A 5,311-nucleotide genomic window follows, 5' to 3' on the forward strand; every position below is an offset into this window, starting at 1 on the left:
ACTGGGATAATTGGGATGGGAGTGTCAGAGACGGTGCGATTGGCACAGGACAGAGTGGAGTTTAGGGCTGTTGTACATAGGGTCGCTATGAGTCGGAAGCGACTCGACGGCACATAACAACAACAACAACCATGAATAAACATGGACGTCTGGTTACAACATTCTTGCTCTTGTCCTTTATTAGTCAATTTATACACCTATACAATATAATTTCTACTTATATAACTGTGTGGTACACAAACTATATTTCTAAATACTCCATGTTTGAGAGTACTGATACTTGATTGTCTTAGAGATTGCTCCATTGGTATTTTTAAATAGTAACAATGGTGATAATAATGATAATAACATTTCACCCAATGGTAGCATTGACTGCAAATAAGTTAGGAAGGATTTGAACTTATGTTTACCACTAGTGCCAAAGTCTCTAATCTACTCACTCTACTTGGCTCTTTGACTAGCAAGTAGTGAAGAAACTTGACTTAATTACAACATTGTACGTGGTTCCACACCTATGTTAAAGCTGAGTAAACTGGAGCCCTGGAGTCACAATAGGTTGGCAGTGCAAATATCTGCAAGACACTGAATACTGGGAGACAAAGAAAGCCTTATTGAGTAACAATTTACTAATAGCTGCTAGAAGTATTTGCTAGAGTAATAATAAATATGACTTTTCCCCTATTATTACAAAGAGGAAAGTTCTCATAGTTCACAGTTATTGAATTGAAACTGAAACTGACTCATAGTTTACTCTCTAGTGAGGTTTTGGAGGCTGTATATCACATGTAATAAGACTAGCCATTTTTCTTACGAGGAATAGCTGATGGATTTGAACCACCAGAAGTGTGACTTATGGGTAGGCATCACAAATCTCTATGGACCACCAGCAACCTAGAGGGAATGAAGACTGACTAAAAATGGTATGGTCATCTGTTGAATTTCTTTGGAAGATTGTTGTTGTTATTGTGTACCACAGGATCTGAACCGACTCATAGATGACCTGCCAGCAGGTTTTCAGAGCGGTCAATTACACAGGAGGAGATTGCCCATCCTTCTCCAGCCAACTAAATTTTTGAAGATTAGATTTTTGAAATAATTTTGAATAGCCTTTTCCCCCATGATTTTGCATGGTCTTGGGCTGCTGAAAAGCTTGTAGTAAGGGTCCTAGACATACTTCTTCAGAAATGTGAAAGTGGGACAAACTTTTGGACCTCTGAGAGAAGTTCCAGGATGAAGTCCAGTTAGTTTACTCTAGAAAATGGGACAGCTGCCATTTGTGTGTTAATGGGCAGTCACAATGAAGGGAGTATGCATGTGACCCCCAAAGACACTACCAGATGGGGCAATGATGGGGCATCTTTCAAACAAATCTTTGTTGTACACAAAACAGTTAAGCAGTTTAATTTTGTCTTTCCTCCATGAGTGATCTCTTTGCCATCGAGCCTGCTCACCTCTTAGCTGACCCTCCAGTTTGTTTTCAGAGACTGTAACCTCAGGAGAAGATATGGCCTATCTTTCTCCCTCAGAGCTATTGGTGGATTCAGACTGCCAGAGAGACTTAGTTTTTGGATTATCAGCACAGTACCCAATGAACCACACCACCAGAGTTCCCTATACTGTTTTTTGTTGTTGTCACGTGTTGTTAGAGTCAACTGTGACTTATAGTAACCCCATAAGCAATATTCTGTCCTGGGCCATCCTTATCATCTCTTGAACCCACTGTTAAAGTCACTGTGATAATCTATCTCATTGATTATGTCAGATAATTTTTGCTGAGTCTCCACCTTTTCAAGTATGATGTCCTTTTCCAAGGAATAGTTTCTCCTAATAAAATGTCCTTTATAACATCTTTATAAAAGATTATAAAGTTTCATCACATAGACTTTGGGCATGTTGCTAAGAAAGGCTATTCTTTGGAGAGGGACATCATGCTTGGAAAGTTGGAGGGATGGCAAGAAAGAGGAAGATCCTCAACCAGATGGACTGACACAGTGACTACTGAAATGGACTTGAATGTGTCAGAAAGTATGAGGATGGCACAAGATAAGACAAGGCTCATATCTGGTGTTCATAGGGTTTCCATGGGTTGTACTTGACTCAACAGCACCTAACAACAACATACCCAAAATATGTGCAATGAAGCTTCACCATCCTTGCCTCCAAAAAAGCACCCTGGTTGCACTCTCTCCAGGACATACTTATTTTAGGTTTCTCTGGCAGTCCATTCAGTACCCTTTTCCATAACTACTACTTAAAGATATAAGTTCTTCTTTTGTCCTCCTTAGACATTGTTCTACTTTCAGACACACAACAGATAGTTGAGAAGGCTATGGCTTGAATCAGATGTGTTTTCATCTTTAAACTGACATCCTTGCTACTTAGCACCTTAGAGATAAGTCCCTGACAGTAGATTTACCCAGTGTAATGTGTCTTTTGACTTCTTGACTATTGGTGTCAGCGGTGTTGATCCCAGCAAAAAGAAAGTGTTGATAATTTTAATCTTCCCTCCATGTATCATGACGTAGCCTTTTGGCCCAGGGATGAGGATTTTTGTTTTCTTGATGTTGAGATGTAACTCATCTTGAAGACTATATAGTCTTTGATTTTCTGCAGCTAACATTTCAAGTCCTCTTGGCGTTTGGCAAGCAAGATTTGTCATCTACATAAAGTAGATTGTTGATGAGTTTTCCTATGATCTGGATTCTTCATACAGTCCACTTTTTAAAAAGTCAGCATACAGGTTGAATAGATATGGAGAAAAGATATGGCACTGATATTCACTTTTCTTGATTTTTAGCTACACACTGTTCTCTGGTTGTTTTTTGGCTATAGCTTCTTGATCTAAGTATAGGTTTTTTCATGAGCACAATTAAGTGTTCTGGAATTCCCTTCTCAATATTAGCTACAATTTGTTATGACGCACACCAGCACCGAGATCCAGCTGCCTTTTCCTGTGCCATATCTCTATGCTGGTGGGAGCTGAACTGGAGCACCAGAGCAGAGTGTAGCCCCCCCCACCACCACCACGGCCTTGGCCAGAGCTGCATCTGTGGCATCCCTGAACTGCGATATACAGATGCTTATTTGTTTTTATGGTTTGCTATTGGGGATGCTATGGATTGAAACTCAACATCAAGAAGACAAAGATTCTCACCACTGGGCCAATTGGCAGCACCATGATGGGTGGAGAAGAGATTGAGGTTGTTAACAAATACAGCTTGCTTGGCTCCACAATCACCACTCTTGGCACCAGCATCAAGAGACAAATTGCACTGGGAAAATCTGCTATTAGAGACCTCTCCAGAGTATTGAAAAGCAATGATGTCAGTTTAGAGACTAAGGTGTGCCTGATTCAGGCCACAGTCTTTGGAATTACTTGCTTCGCTTCAGATAGCTGGACAATTACTAAGGATGACAGAGGAAAAATCAATGCCTTTGAGTTGTGGTGCTGGAGAAGGGTCTTGAACATACCATGGATGACTAAGAAAACAAATAGAGGCAGAGGGAGAAATCAAATTTCTCCTTGGAGGCTAGGATTTTCAAGCTGTCTCACATACATTGGGCACATGGCCAGGAAGAACCAGTCCTTGGAGACAGACATCATGCTTGGAAGGGTGAAGAAGAGGAAGACCCTGGATGAGATGGATTGATAAAGCAGCTGGAGTAATGGAGGTTGGTGTGTCAGAATCAGTGAGACTGGCTCAGGACAGGGTAGTCTTCAGAGCTGCTATACATAGGTTGCTATGAGTCACAGTTGCCTTGATGACACATAAGAACAACAATAAAAATGATTAAGGATGCATCACATATCTGAAAGTCTGTACTACTAAGAAATGATTTGCATAGCCTTAGGCATGTATATGCTTTTGTGTATGGTGTAAAGAATGGATTCTGTGTTTCTATTTATCTGTGTATGGAAATCCAAGTTTCTTAAGTACCATTTATTAAAGAGACTCTTTCCCCTCCATTTAACTAGCTTAGTAACCTAATAAGAAATAAGTGGATCAGAAATGTGTGAGTTTATTTATAAACTCTCAGTTCTATTTTATTGGTCTATGTGTCTATTTTTAAGCTACTACCAGGTTGTTTTGATTACTGTAGCTGTACAAACCTACTGCCATTGAGTCAGTTCCAACATATTAAGGAACTATAAGAAAGAATGGATTTCTGGGAGATTAGCGGCAAGGAATTGCACTGCCAACAACTCAGGAAAGACTGGAACTGCCCAAAGAGTTTCCAAATCTGCTTCATCTTTCTCCTAAAAAGTGATTGCTGTTGGACACTGTCAAGGAGAAACCAACCCAAAGCTGATGCTCCAGCAGATTTTCAGAATCAATAAATTACGTGGGAGGAGATTGCCCATCCTTCTCCTGTGGAGAATTGCATGGTGGATTTGAACTACATGCCTTTGGAATTGCAGCAGCTTCTTGCCACTAGGGCATGAAAGCTGCCCAACAAAGTGACTAGTAGGTTTGAATGGATGCTACTTCTGATGGCAGTCACACGTTTTAACCACTGAATCACCAGGGCTCTGTCATTGCACAGTGTGTATACTAAGTCAGAAAGTATGAGTCTTCCTACTTTGTTTTTCACCTTCAACATTGCTTTATTGTTTGGGTCTCTTCATTCCATATGAAAATGAGGATTGGTTTTCCCATTTCTAGAAGGAAGCTTTCTTTTAATCAGGATTGCATTGAATTTCTTTGAATAGCTTTACATATTAATATTAAGTCTTCTAATGCATGAACACAGAACATATGCCCATTTAAAAAAGTCTTCTTTAATCTCCGCTAGCAATGTTTCATGGTACTTCCTGAAATTTTCAGTGTTAATCAGGTCTTTTTGGTACAATGATTCTGTATATTCCCTCAATCTTCTTTTGATGCTATCTGAGTCATTCATTATATTGCCCATAGCATCTTTCAATATTGCAACTCGAGGTATAAATTTGAATTTGTTTTTCAATTCTCTCATCTTGAGAAATGCAGAGCAAGTTCTTCCCTTTTTATTCTCAAGCTCCAGCTCTCTGCACATGCCATTATAATCCTTTGCTTTGTCTGCTCAGACGCCCTTTGAAACCTTCTGTTCACCTCTTTTACTTTGGCATGTTTTCCCTTTGTGTTGACTTCTCAGTGTTCTCGTGCAATTTTCACAGTCTCTTCTGACATCCATTTTGGCTTTTTCTTTCTCCTCTGTCTTTGTAATGACCTTTTGCTTCGCTTCATGACTGCTATCATCCCACAATTCATTTGGTCATTGATTATTGGTGTTCAATGCTTCAAACCTATTCTTAAGATGATCTTGAAATTCA

This window comes from Elephantulus edwardii, unplaced genomic scaffold (genome assembly GCF_000299155.1).
Source record: "Elephantulus edwardii isolate Elephantulus edwardi_28Jun2011 unplaced genomic scaffold, EleEdw1.0 scaffold00097, whole genome shotgun sequence".
Lineage (NCBI taxonomy): Eukaryota > Metazoa > Chordata > Mammalia > Macroscelidea > Macroscelididae > Elephantulus > Elephantulus edwardii.